Raw genomic sequence first — 14,682 nt, 5'->3', positions numbered from 1 at the left:
ATTCATGAAGTTGACATTATTGCAGGCATATCTCATTATGATTTAAGAATACTGTATTTTACATTTGCCATGTGCGTTAACTGAAACCATGACATAATAAATACATCTGGGCTTCAAAAAGTAAAAAATATTGGTCAGAAACAATTACGGTAAGTCAATTTTTAGTGAAGATGCTGATTTAAAATATTAAACAGTTATTAAAAAAGCTGCTGTGAAAGTTTTGAACTCCTATGATACACAGGTATTTGAATGTATAGGTGTACTCTTTTTTTGGTGGAGGAAAGTAGGAGGGAGAAATTGGAAATGCCTCTTTATTTTCAGGTGTAATACATAGATTTGGGGTCATCTTAGGGTCACCATATACGTTACAGCACACAACAGATTGTGCAATCAGATTGTAACATGTGTGGTGAGCTTTAGGCCCTCCCTGATTAGAGACAGGGTACCACTGTTGGTCCTTCACCTAAAGGAAAGTGAAGAAATAAGCTTTTGGTACTTTATGAATTATGCCATGCAGTGTTTGCATCACTTTAGATATGGATCAGCCTTAACCTCCCTGGCGGTATGATTCTTTCGGATTTTAGGTGCTGAAAGCGGTACAATTATTTTGCATGTAAATTTGTCGTTTTATATTGTAGGTCTGTAAATCTTAACAATAACACACTTAAATCTGTCCAAACCAGAGTCTAGTAGATATCCCGGGTATGATAAAGTTTGAAACACAAAAACATAAATTATAATATAATAAATAAAAATAAATAATTAAAAAAAATTTAAAAAAATAGTAATAAAATAAATTTCCCCACAATTCACTATCGCTCAATTCTGCAAGTGTTCTAATTTACTATCGCTGTTTTCTAGCTGGTCTAAAGCCACTTTTGACGTAAAGGGACACTTTTTGGTTGCTATGGACAATCTCCAGTTTCCAGGCAGAAAGAACAGTGTATATCATGTAAAACTGCATGCAGGGCATGGGCCAGAGCACTGGGGACAAAAGGGATGTGAAATCATTTCATACAGTACTGTAATCTGTAAGATTACAGTACTGTATGTGTTATGATTTTGACATTTTTTTGAATTTGCCGCCAGGCTCCGCCCCCGTGCGTCGCGCCGCTCGCAGGGAACGGAGCCTGGCACGGAGAGGCTTCCAAGGAGGACGGAGCCCTCGGACACTGCGGGGGACATCGCAGGATCCCGGGGACAAGGTAAGTAAAGCCGCCCCAGGATCCTGCAATGCGATCCCGAGTGTGGCTCGGGGTTACCGCTAATGGTACTGAATTTTAACCCCGAGCCACACTCGGGAAAACCGCCAGGGAGGCTACGCCTAGTACTCATAAATGTTGGACAGCATTGGGCAGTCCAATAGAAACCGGCCGACATTCGGCACATGTGTAATGCAGCCGGTCCGACAGCAGCCAGCCTTCTGTCCCTCCTGTCGAAGAGTCATGACCAAAAAAAGTCTGCCTACCGGCTCCCGATCCGAGCTCTCAGCTAATGCCTGAGAGCTCTGGCCGGAGTGTTCTGGTGGGGGGGCCATCCCCCTGTCAGATCACAATCGCACAGCAGGGGAGATTGCTGTACTAACATTGGATTGTTAGTACAGTGGCTCTGACCTGAGCTGTCAGTTGTTTTTCGTTCAGTCTGCCGGGGTTAAATGAAAAAAAACTACTAGTGTGTACCAGGCTTTAGATAATAGCAAGATTGGTAGCTGGATCAGGTGCTTCTTGCATTGAGATCTTGGCTGTGCTTGTGGCTGCTTGCTAGTGGCACACGGGTACCCACCACAGAAACAGCAGAATAGGGGTTAGTGTTAGTAATAGACTAGTGCTAGGTTCACTTTAGGGATCAGGATAAATGTTGTGTTTAGTGGTAAGAAAGCTTTAAGAGTTAGTTTTGGGGGTTAAGCCTAGCTTTGGGGTTTGGGGGAAAGGGCAGGTTAAGTGATGGAGAATCAATTTTCTAGTATTAAACCCAAAACCAAAAATGTAATATATTGCAGCTTACTAATCATTGGATGTGGTGGCTGCATTAGTTTTCTTTTTTTAGCCTTTCCTCCCACCTTTTGATCTGAACAATAACACACCTATTAGAGTTTCCCTGCAGCATTGTCAGTCTGGGAGGAGGGGAGTGTTATGTACTAGCAGATTCTTAAATGCCATTTACAAATTTAAAATAAACTGCAGCTCCCACTATATAAGCAGTAGGTATGCACTGCAAAAAGCCAGCCACATTAATAAATAAAAAAAAAATACTTTTAAAAAAAAACTGTCCATTTCGGTTTTCGGCCAAGTGCATCCTGAATTTTCAGTTTCAGCACCAGAATTTTCATTTCAGTGCACCACTAATAAGTTACAGCAAACATTTTTATTCTCCTTTTGGAACAAAAGTTTTAAAGAAATAAAACTGATCATTGTTAGCACCCCTGTCAATGGTAAATGGTTTATCTTATCCCTGTAACTGATACATGTACAAAAGAGGTTGTTCTTTTGAAAAACAACAGACTTACTGGCCAGGTAAGCGGATAAAAATGGAAGAAAGAAAGCCTGAAAAAGAAAACGAATGCGGCCACCACATCTAAGAATTGGTAAGCTGCAATAAAATAAATGTTTGCTTTGGGGTTTAATACCGCTTTAAGGTTCAAGTGCTGGGGGTGAGGTTTATATTTTAAGAGGACCTTTTCAAGGTCAGGATAAATCTTAAGTGTTAAGGGCTCACTGATAGGTTCAAGTGTTGGAGAGTGCCTTAATGTAGGCGATACAATTTTAATTTCAATACACAATAGCCACCTACACTATGGGGTTGATTTACTAAAACTGCAGAGTGCACAGTCTGGTCCATCTGTGCATGGTAGCCAATCAGCTTTTAACTTCAGCTTGTTCAATTAATCTTTGACAATAAACCTGGAAGCTGATTGGTTTCTGTGCAGAGCTGCACCAGATTTTGCACTCTCCAGTTTTAGTAAATCAACCTCTATGCCTACTAGGCTTTTAGCACAGAGAACCAAATACAACTTTTACTCTCCCTCCCAGCTTGAGCATATTTTCAACATATACTCAGTAACATCATCGGCGGTAAAGCGCCGATATTCTTAGCGGCACTTTACCGTCGTTATAGCGGCGCTTTTAACCCCTGCTAGCAGCCGAAAAAGGGTATAAAGCGCCCGCAAAGCACCGCTTTGGTGGTGCTGCACATTGATTATATACACCGCTCCTAAAGCACCTCAAAGATGCTGCTGGCAGTCCTGCCAGCACACCAGTGTGAAAGCACTTGGGCTTTCACACTGCTGGATATTTGCATAATTTATATTGTCATTAATTGTCTCATAATGTTAAGCACTAACAAAATGTAAAGTATTTAGTATTTTTGCCAGATATACATTTTATAGCACTGAACATTTTTTAGGCCTGGTTCACACTAGTGCTATTTCAGGTGCAACTTGAGTTGCACAGAATGAAAGGACAAGGGAATTCACTTTATATTCAATGGCGTCTGTTCACATCAATGCAACTCAGCACAGAGCAATTTTGGTGCGATTCCAGTGCAATTTTTGCCCCATTGAATATACAAACCTTATCAAAGTTACGTCCAAGTTGCACTTCATAATCACATTGAAAGTCGGATCCAAATTGTATTGCAGCAATGGGAAGGCTTTACTCTGTGTGTCTTCTTTTTGGGAGCAATAGATTTGTATATTGGGAAATTGTAATTGACTCCTTGTCTTCGTAGTGCTGGATATTTTACCCGATCCAAGAAATAAGACCAACATTTTACAAAGCTTTTTAAATTTGACAAGCACTACCGAAGAATCTTTCTACACATCATTATTAGGTGTCAACAACAGCTACCAATCTGCAAATGCGTACATTAATGCTGTGTAGTACAAGTATGATGCAGAAAATGATAGCTGTTGGCAGCAGTTATGATTTCAAAGTAGCAGTGTGATATATGCAGAATTAAAATCAGTTTTTCTGCTTATCATAATTATCCAATCTAAAAAAAAATGTTACACTGCGGGGTTGATTTACTAAAGACAAATAGGCGGTTTACTTTGCAAGGGAAGTTACACTTTGCAAGATATTTATTCCCAGAGTTAAAGCTCTGCTAAAGTCCATCATCCAATCATGTGCAAACAAATATACTCTTTTTTTTTTTTTTGTACATGAGTGGGTAATCTTTGCATAGTGAAATTCTCCATGCAAAATTTCAGCTTCCCTTACAAGATGAACAGAGCCTATTTGCCTGTGACTTAAGCCTCGTACACACGATTGGATTTTCCAACGGGAATTGTGTGATGACAGGCTGTTGTTGGAAAATCCAACCATTTGTACACGCCATCAGACAATTGTTGGCAGATTTTCAGTGGACAAATGTTGGATGGCAGGCTTTAAAATTTTCCACGGACAACGGTCTGTTGTAGGATTTTCTGAGCATGTGTACACAAGTCCATCATACAAAAGTCCAAAGTACAAACACGCATGCTCGAAAGCAAGGACGAGCCAGAAGTTGGTTGGACTAGCATTTGTAATGGAGAATTCACATTCGTGATGCGGCAAATTACAGACATCTGCAAAAACTCATTTCAGGGAGGTGGTAAACTCTTTCAGGGAGGTGGTAAACTCATTTCAAGGAGGCGGCTCTTTTTCATTATTACATCACTTTTTCAATATTTTTTTACAGTGCTTCTAGGGAAAGGGGTGGGGGGTGGGTGGCAGTGGACGGTGTCAGTAGTTTTTTTTTATTTTTAATAATTGATTTTTTTACCATTGTATTTGTTAATTTGTTTTCACAATGTTTTTTGTGGGGAGGGGGTTGGGGCAGTGGACAGTGTTGGTAGGGCAGGGGAGAGTGGTGTCAGTAGTTTTTTATTTAATTTTTTTACACTTTTTCATTTTTTAGAATTTTTTTACAATCATTTTTTTTTATATTTTTTGGGGGGGTTTGTTGAGATGTCAGAGGTCTAAACAGAACCCTGACATCTCCCCTTTGAGACAGAGAAAAGGACTGAGAACACAGATTCTCCTGTCCCTTTCTCAGCACTGAAGATAAATGAACAGGAGACAGGCTCCTGTTCATTCATAAACTGAGCAGAGTTAAACACAGTTTACTCTGCTCAGATATCACAGGACACAGGAGCGATCTCGCTCACTGTGTCCAATTCCTGACAGTTCCCCCCGCAGCCTGCGGGAGGGGACGAGAGGGAGGGGAGAGGAGGGGAGCCGGCTGCAGGGGACGAGGGGGGGTGGAGGAGAAGGACAGGAGCTGCAGAGGAGAACATGGGGGCTGGAGGAGAACATGGGGGCTGGAGAATATGTTTGCTGGAGGAGAACATGGGGGCTGGAGAATATGGGGGCTGGAGGAGAACATGGGGGCCGGAGGAGAACATAGGGGCTGGAGGAGAACATGGGGGCCGAAGGAGAACAGGGGGGGGCGGAGAAGGACACGGAGGGGGCTGGGGGAGGAGCACACAACAGCTGGGAATGATCAGTGTGGCTATGTATAGCTTTTTAGCTGACAGCCGCTGGAGGGAGAGAAGAAGTGGCTGTCAGCTAAAAATCTATACAAAGAAGATCAGTGTTCACAGCTGTTCCCCGCCGCACCGATCATTCCCAGGAGATCGGGAGGCGCTTGCGGGTGTGCGGGAGCCGCCGCAGAAATGCGAGAGAATTGGGATGTTTGAAATTATGAAATCTCGAAATGCAGCGCACATCCTCTTCTTCTTTAATGTGATAATAATGAAGCTGCTTTGCTGGTGATACTGATGGAGTTCTGCCCAACGTATTTTAAAAGGCTATAATTTTCTAGTGATATCACAAATAATATGCTTTTTTTGGGGGCAAGTTACCACAACACCATTATCCCGTAGTTTGTAAGATCAAAGATACAACTATGTTGGTGTTGCCTACTCCCAACTGTCATTTGAAGTAAAACACTTAGCCAATTATTATTCTACACAAATTTTTTATTGTGCATTAAAAACAGGAAACAAATAAAATTAGACATGCTATCTGCCAATAGAACTTAACCAAAAGGTGCATTGTATGCATCCAAAAATATAGAAAATATACCAAATCAAATCATTATTCAACCAAAAAATAAAATAAAAGCCTCATGCATATGTCCTACTTCTTAATATAGGGGGTCAACAATGCCAAGAGTTGGTGAAAGCAGGGGTCAGTCATCTGGAGATAATTCCGAAAAACATCTGGATTATTCTCCTGGAGCTCCCGCAGCAAAGGCATATGACATGATTGGTCACGATTAATAAAGCATCCATTTTTGGTCCAAGAAATCCTCCTCCTCCTGTTCCTGAACTGGAATTGGGTCAAAGCAATAACACCAAGGCCAATAATAAATAACACATTATCTCCTCCGATTCCACAACATGTCTGGTTGACGAACGGCCGTTCAGAAACTAACTGAAAAGCACGAAATGAAAAGCGCGAATCAACACTCGCCAAACTTCTACTAACACGAAATAAGCAGAAGGAGCCCAAAGGGTGGCGCCTGACAATTGAACTTACTCTTTATGGGCTCGTAGTACGTCTAGTACGTCACTACGTTTGTGTTTGTTGGTCGATAATTGTGTATCGTTTGTATGCAAGACAAAATCCAGGCACATGCCCTTCTGACAAAAGTCCAAGACTTTGTGGAAAATCTGATCATGTGTACGAGGCTTTAGACTTCAGCTTCCTAACAATTTCAGACATAGGACCAGCAGACACTGCCTTTGTTATGTTTAACCCTCACATGGCTCAGGACATAAATCCGAGCCCTTTCTGCATGTGTGTGACCCGTGTACTGACTACACAACACTGCTACCTTTTAGATTTAAGTCTGCATTTCATACATTGAGAGACTTCTATTTCCCTTCACAGTGTAAGTTCATATTTAGGTTTTATCATGAGCCAAGTTTTTTAATTCTGGATAGCTTTTTGTAGTATTGTGTTTTTTTTAATGTAAGCTTTTTAAGTAAACTCCAGCTTCTGTATTTCTTTGGAGACTGAGGATGAAATTTATTGGGCTGAGCTTTTATCGGTGAAAACAAATGTAAATTTCACTGCGAGCACACCTGCCTTTCCCTAACATTTATCATCAGCCTAACATTTAACCCCTACTCTCCTCAACCTTAACACTTGACCCAACCCTTAAATTTAACACTTAACCAACTACCCGCCATGGTGTCAAAACTTGCCCTGCATTTTTTTTAACACGTCTATGGCTTACTTTGGTGAAAGGGCAAAGTGCAAGGGCCAAACACAATCTTCAACATGCAGCATTTAATCACGGTTTAAAATTCTGAGTATTTGCTAAAGTTTACTACACTTTGCAGTGCTCCCTTCATTGTTTTTTTTTTTTTTTTTATGAACCTGTTTGTGCAGGGAGAAGTTTCTAGATGTTGTGTAACTGACACCAGATTTTGCACTCTCCAGTTTTAGTAAATCAACCCCAATGTGTCCTTGAGGGAGGAACCCCCCTCAAGATAAGAAGTTTCTAAGGGCCAATTTACATGATTGCAATGTGGTAATTTGTGTTATAGATGTTGGTGCACTGCGGTTCATTCTAATTAGCACCCCAATGAAACTTTCCTGCACACACGTGCATTGTGGGCTACCAAAACAACAGCATGCATGATTGGTGGTCTGTTGTGCATTTAACACACCACAGTGGAACAGGCTGTGGAAGGGTTTATTGCAATATAGAATTGTGTTGTCTGTAATGATTTGTATATTTTCTGCAACACAAAGAAACAGGACACTGTGCAAGGGCCTAATTACCTGCTACTGGCCCAGGAATATTATAATTACTACCAAACATGTAATCAAAAATAAATAAGTGTGAATAACTTTTACATTTTGCATACTTAGGGATAAGTTTGCCTGTTTTTGCCTGAAGTTCCATCAACACAGACCGAGGCAGATTAAAATTTGAACCAACACTTGATTCTCTAGATACATCTTTCCAATGCATGTTCCATGTATTTACAATATCTACTTATTTACCTAGTAACAGCAGGTAGACATTTTTGGGCCATATTCTGTGATATGAAAAGATTGCACAGAGACAGGAATGGAAAAGGTGTGCAGGTAGTGGTTTAATGTCACCAACCTAATATTAAGGGGAAGCTATCAGTATAGAAATACAGGCGTTGGGATTATGGACTTGTTTTTGAAGGTAGAGGCTCATGGGGCTGTCCTGTTGGGACACCTGATATGCACAGGTTCCAGGTTAGTGAAAGAAGAGTAAGGAAGACAGCTGTGAATCTTTCACCTTCAAAAGCAAATTTGCAATGGCAGCTGCTATATTTCCATTCTGACATTTTATATCCTGACAGGATTCTTTTTAGGTGTTTGCTTCATTTTGATATAGGAACCCACAGCCCTTTAGCAGTACTTTAGGCTAAAACTCTCATGTATAATAATGATAGGGTCTTTTTAAATATATGTGCTATACTTACCAGTACTTTTCAGTTGAATGAAATCTTCATTTTCTTGATGAGCTAGGCTGGTTGAGTCTTCAGTATCTGACACGTATCCTAACAACAGTGTCTCTTTTAAATATTATATAAACATTTTTCATAAGTTATGGCAAGTTGAAGCAACCCTGTTGCAAGAATAATAATTATAAACAAATAATAATAAACAAAGTGCCCCCTGCACTGAGGAGAATCCACACTTACCTCTGCCTCCTGTGCCATTGATCTGCTCTTTATTGCAGATATACTTAAGGCTGGGTTCACACTATTGCAAATTGGATGTGGGTTTCCCCGCATCCAATTTGCATAGCAGGAGATTGGGACCAGCTCGCTATGGAGCCAGTTCACACATCTCCGCAGCAGCCCTGGTGCGAAGTGCACAGGAGTTCTGTGCGTCTTTTGGTCCATTTCAGGTCCGAATTCAGCCCAATATCGGATCTGGAACAGTGAATGGAGACGGATCGGACCCCCTGCTGTGAGCCGCTGTGTTCTCAAGTGTGAACCCAGCCCAAAGAGATTGTAAATGATCACCTTGTAAAACAACCTATTCAGTTTAAAATAGAAGTGAAAGGCAAAACATGTTTGTATAGATATACAAAAAAATTTTAAAATGTATAAATACCTTTTTTCCATTTTTTTTAAGTGATTACATTCCTTATGTTCTCAGCTGCATAAGAGCTGGGGGGAAGAGAAGCAGCAGTACACTGAGCTTGCCAGTGAATGGCTGGGCATTGGTGGTGTATCAGGACAAGTCTGATCATTGGAGGAGAGTACACTGAGTTTCCAGCTTAGCTAGAGACCTGACCATGGTGTGCTCTCCTGCTTAGTGTGGTCAGTTTTTAATAGGAAAGCAGATGGACTAGCAGGAACACCAGGGATTTCACACAGGAAGTAATACAAAGAGAACAGGATACATTCTCATACAAGTACATGGTACAGCAAGCACATATCAGGAATATGAAGTGTTGGGGTAACAAATGCTTTAAGGCATTTGGCAGCCTTCAAGGTAACAGGCCAACTTGAGGAACCATAGAGAAATGTAATTTCCTAAAGAGTCTTTGAGCAGCAGCAGCATCTCTGCAATACAGCGCAGATCGGCAGGAAAGAGGGAAAGTATGAATATTTTATTTTGGGAGCACTTTGTTTTTATATTTCAATATTTTTTATTGTTTGTGGTAAAACAGGATTAAACAATGTAAGCATTGCATGTTGAGGTACAGGTTAGTAAATAAATATAAAGACGAGTTGTGTTAATTATGGGTAAAACAACCAGAAACTTCCTTGCGTATTATTCGTACATCTTAAAGATAGGAGTTACCTGAGATACATGGTCCCTCAGAATGTGAGGCTGCTACTCTTCCAAGAACCCCTAGTGGGACCATTTTTGTTACTTGGGGGAGATCTAGTGCGGGTGTTACTGGGGAACCATGTATTCACAAACTTCGGATTGTTTAAACCGAACTCATTGCAGTATCATGCCAAAAGATGTCTATTACAACGTCATAAGAAATTCGCAGCTCCGGACCATTTTTTTTTCCACGGCAACCATGCCTTCATCATTTTACTGAGATTGCCCTCACTGGAGGCCATCGATAGCTCATAATTGTAGTGTAGATTTACTAGTTCAAGTGAGGAACACTTTGTTTTTAATCATGATTCTAGCACATTTGTTAGCAAATGTCCAAAATACATCTTTATTTTGTTCGCCACACTAAACCTCTTTCTAATGGAGTTATAATTTTACATACCAATATTTAATATGTGTGACCTCGAAAGTCAATAAGAGTAAAATGTTTTTTTTTTTTCTGTATATGAAAAATATGTGTATGTTATTTTTCCTTCTGGTACAAAATATTGTTTTGTATAAACCGCAAATAGGTATAAATAGGTTGCTGTATGCAACATTGTAGTGTGAATTTGTAATGGTGTTGTTATCCCTGCAGAAATATGAATAAGGTATTTCAGTTTCTGGTAGGTGCTGGATAATTATAGGAATAACTGTGTGCCTATTTAAACAATGGGCAAACTATATATTTCATGAGCCTGATGGGCAGGTGCCTGGAGCCCTTTGGTTAGCAGGTTGCTGTTCAATTCTGCATGTCTGTCTGCCCCTAGCCTGCACTTGAATGATATGCTGTATATTCCTAAGTGTGAGTCAGGTGAGGATATCGGAGTCACAGTTTGATAATCAAAAGTTCTGAGCACTCCAGGCCTAATGGTGTAAAACGTACATTACGCTTCTACAGGTATTTTCTGACCATTGCACATAAGCAATATATCATTTACCTGCCCAGTGTCACAAAAATCTTTGTTAGTATAGTAATTCCCCAAAACACTTGTTTTTTTTTTTTTCCTACCCCAAATGGGAGATCTCTGCACTTGACATTAAGCTTACTTACCAGCCTTTTGCTATTAAATATTTAATTTATTTGATATCAAATATTAAGACTGCAGCAGCAGTAGGAGCAGCTCCAGCCTGCAAGATGGGTGGGAACAAAGGCCAGCACTGTGCAAGGGCAATTTCTCTGTGGGAATCACTTAGATATTTTAGAAATTGGTAGATGATTCACCAGGTTGAGTATCACTTTTGGCTGTACTGGCCCTTTAAGAAAGCCTTGCAAGCCATTTTTCATATGAGTACACTTAGGCCTCATGTACACTGCTGCTGGTAAACGAGGTTTAGGAGCAGTTTTGCATTTTTTTTCAACTGCCCCTGAACTCTCCTCTGTTATCTTATCAGTACATGTACAAAGGGTCATTTATAGTTATTACTAGGCAGTTGAGTTTAGAAGCATTTTTTGGAATGCAAAAAAATAGGTTCAGACGGATGTTCAGAGGCATTTGAAATGCCTGTAACAGCTTGTAAACGCAGTAACTCGTGTCAAGTATTGTTTCGTTTACAGACGTTTTTAATTTTAACACAAAAAAAATATTTTTTTTTACAAATGCTTCCAGACGCAAACGCGGCATGTAAACGTGGCTAAATGTACGTTTTTAGACATTGGATTCTACCTGTCAGATTAAATCGTTCAGGAGAGGTTAAACAACGTTCCATGTACATTAAGCCTAACACTGAACGGAATGTTCTACAGTGTGTTCCCTTTGCAACCTGAAAATGTTGTTTTGTGTTATAACTTGACTTAAGGTCTCTAATAAACTTTCTTTTTACAACTTTTCTTGTACCTAAGAAAATTTAAATTGCACTACATTAAATGGGTAGTCATTTTTGCAATAAACCTATGTCTGCCTTTTATGTTCAGTGCAGTGTTGTGGGTTAAAGCCACCTAAATAATCAGCATAAAATTATTATTACTATACAGGATTTATATAGCGCCAACAGTTTGCGCAGCACTTTACAATATAAAGGGAGAGAGTACAGTTACAATACAATCAAATACAAGAGGGTTAAGAGGGCCCTGCTTATAAGAGCTTACAATCTAATAGGATGTGAATGTGGCTTAAAATTATTATAAAATAAAATTCAAAATAAAAAAAGTGCTTGCAAAATGCAGACAAATATTTATTTATTATTAATATTTTTTTTATTGGCTATTGATTTTAGATATTTATATTCATTTTTTTGCACAAAAGATGTATAATTTGTATGGTTTGGCATAATAATACAGTTAATTTGTGTTAATTAAAAATTCTGGCTGAGCAGTTTTTGTCAAGATGTATGTCTAATGACTGACAGATTAACATCTTGTGTTCATAAACACACCCTGCAGAATGTTCCAACCTTCTTTACGTATGAATGACTAGAAAAACCTTTTTAAAGCACAGTGATAGCAGCATAATTTAATTTAACACATTTTTTGCATTATACCTAAAATTGTGCTTTTTTTTTAATTGTTTTTCAGCTACTTATTATGCCTTTTTTTACTGCAAAAGCTTCTTGTAGAGAGTGCCCCTCATCTTGCAGAAAGGCTTTCCTGTACAGTGCACAGTAACAGATCAGTGTGCACAATGAGTTAATTTGGTTGTGTGCATTGTTTGCATTGAAGTCTAGCCAGTATTTTTCAAGCCTTGTGCTTCTTTTTTCCTCTCTTTAATTCAGTATAAACATTTCTGACTGCAGTAACTTGGATAAATATAGCAGAGTACCCTTTTCTGGTAGAAGAAGATCCCTAAGCATTTCTTAACCATTTTTGGGAAGAATTGATCTATCTGAACTATGAGAAAGAGGGAGGCAGTGTCTGTAAATTGAAGTGACATCATATGTATTACTCCCATTGATCCGCTTTTAGACTACAGGCAGGATAAAAGGAAATGGCATCAGGGAGGAAGTATGCCTCATTTAGGCACAGATCCCAGCGTGATAATGGAGTAATAATAGAAAACACGCCACTATTAATCGCTCACTGCATTAGTCCACAGCACATTTTCTCTCCGAGGAGGATTTCAATGCCCTCATTCAAGTGCAAGCTGAACCAAATGGGATATTCGGCATGCCAGCTGTAGTGTGATTTGTAAGATCCCCACGCCTGGGTGTAGTGCTGTTGTCGGTGGTGGTGCTGGGGATGTTCAAGTGCAGACTTGTGTCACATTTCATGCGTGTGGAAAGGTCAGTAATCAACTGTTTTCTCATGTGGACCCACCCGGAACCTGGCATTCATCGTCTTGCCATAATGTATGGATTGACAGATTGTATCTGTAAGTTGTGGGTGGTCTTTGTCTCCTATTATGTGGCAGATGGGTCATGTCCTTTATCTACACGTTGCTGTAGTGTGAAAGCAAAAAGACTTTTTTTTTCTTTAATGATAGTTGAAATTCTTTTTACCATGTCAAATTTTCTGTGTGTGACAAGATCACAAATTTGCTTTTTGTGACATGGGGCTGTGGTATTGTGAATGTTTTACAAAATGTGGGATGACTTTCATAGTTTCTTAGTTTGGCTTTGGAGTTGAGTCTTGCTTAAACCTGTATACCTACACCCAATTTGTTCCATCTACCAATGCACACAAATCCCAACTGCTTAAATCTTCTTGTGCTACTTTTTTTTTTTTTCATTTCTTTTGGTTAAACTTTTCAAAAGAGGTCCCCAGTCATGATTTCTGGCATGCAACAAGTTAATGTTCTTGTAGTCTGTTTTTTTTGTTCCAGTTATACAGTTATAATGTCAGTTAATGATTTAATGACTTGAGTTTTTATCAGAAATATTTTGATAAACTGTGCATACAGGAAAGTAATTTCTCATAAGTTGTACTGGGACACAGTCGATAAATTCTACACTTGTGATCTTAGAACGACTAACAGAATTGTTTTGCAATAACCAGTGGAACATCGTGCAAATTTTTTTCACTTGTAAATTGAAATCAGTTGCAAAGTTTTTTTTTTTTCTTCTTTAAAAATTTTACTGAGATTGTTTTGAAACAAATTATGTTTTTATTTTATTTCACTGTTTTATGTTTATGTTATGTTACGCTCTCGCCAGAGGGACATATTACTTTTTGATTAGTTGAAAATATGATATAGTGTGTTATCACTTTTGAGGGAAGTAACCTGTTCTCTTTTTAGCATCTTTATATCAAACTGTGATTGATTATTGTTTAGTATTTTGTTTGCAGTTTTGTCCTTAGAAATGTAAAGATTCAGTTTGCTGGATTGAGTTCTGTGAAATGTTAAATTGTGGGAATTGGGTACAGTATCTCTTATTATTTTGCCAGAAAGTTATGAAGCATTATTTGGTGTTCAATACACTTTATTTTGTGTGATATCAAGATGTAGCTAGGTTTGCAGGAAATACAATATCACATTTGCTTCTATTTAGTTTTTTTTTCATCTTGTCACAAATTCAATTATTTGGGCATTTTATATTCAGAAATATCATAGAAAAAAAGGCAGTTTTTTTAAGGCTATGTATGTATAACAGGAGTTCTTATCTTCTTTTTCAAGCCTAGGCCTCTTAGCAAACCAGCAAGCATTGTACTGTGTTTAAGTTTCGCCATATTTAAGGGATCTTTGGTTTTCTCCTTTAGGGTTCACATTTTAAGAACAGGTTTCAAAATAATGCATATTTTGTAAGATAGTAATTCTGTAGCACTTAAGTGTAACATTTGGCAGTTGAGACAAGGAGGTGTAACATACCTAGAGGCCTGTCATTGTTAGAAGCAAGAGTCTGAGCTGTCGTACCCTATAATTTACTAAAAGACTAAAACACCTGGTTTGTAGAAATATGAAAGCACAGCATGGGCAGAGAAAAGCAAAAG

The 14,682-nt window shown here is 39.0% G+C and overlaps 1 protein-coding gene across 2 annotated transcripts in view; it reads left to right on the top strand.

Moving 5' to 3' along the window:
* AOPEP (aminopeptidase O (putative)) overlaps window positions 1–14,682 on the top strand; it is a 615,981-nt gene that overhangs the window by 532,086 nt on the left and 69,213 nt on the right. The gene's annotated exons all lie outside the window — the stretch shown is intronic.

The sequence above is a fragment of the Aquarana catesbeiana genome, linkage group LG01, assembly GCF_042186555.1.
Source record: "Aquarana catesbeiana isolate 2022-GZ linkage group LG01, ASM4218655v1, whole genome shotgun sequence".
Classification (NCBI taxonomy): Eukaryota; Metazoa; Chordata; class Amphibia; order Anura; family Ranidae; genus Aquarana; species Aquarana catesbeiana.
The sequence above is the reverse complement of the archived record's forward strand: the minus strand, read 5'-3'. Positions and strand labels throughout refer to the sequence as shown.